We start from the raw sequence: 612 nt of genomic DNA, 5'->3' as shown, positions 1-612 counted from the left end.
TATACGACATAATGGGGAGCTGCCGTTCTTTAATATGTTGGCCTGGTAGTTCTTTGTAGGTAGGCATTGATCTTGGGCTGCTATGATAAACCCCTCTGTTTCTGATTTCAATCCAGAGGCCATTAACCATTGGTGGGTAAGGGCTTTGTCAATATCTGCATTATTCGCTCTCTTTGGGTATTTGCCATTGAGAGGTTTTCCATGCCATTTTTCAGTCATAATAGCTAAGGCAGCAATTTTAGCACGGGTTTTCAAGCGCTTAGCTTTTTCTGTAGGTGTTTCTAGTTCGTCTAATTCTTGAATTTGTTGCAATTGGAATTCACTTAGATATTCCTTTGCCTGTTTTGTTACTGAGTAAGATGCTTTCTTGCTTTCATATTTTAAGACAAGTTTTAGCATCCAGTCCTCAGAGTTTTTCATATAGGTGTCTAGGCCAATTGTGGCTACCTTCATTGATAATGCCAGCTGTAGTAGTCCTCGACCTCCCTCTTTTCTTGGCAGATAAAGACGTTCTATATCTGCCTTAGGGTGGTGCATTCTATGCATTGTCAACAGTTTTCGTATTTTTCTGTCAACCTTACATATTTCAGTAATTGACCAGTTAACGATGTT

Source organism: Octopus bimaculoides, chromosome 4 (assembly GCF_046866305.1).
Source record: "Octopus bimaculoides isolate indiv1 chromosome 4, ASM4686630v1, whole genome shotgun sequence".
Classification (NCBI taxonomy): Eukaryota; Metazoa; Mollusca; class Cephalopoda; order Octopoda; family Octopodidae; genus Octopus; species Octopus bimaculoides.
Note: the sequence above shows the minus strand (reverse complement) of the source record.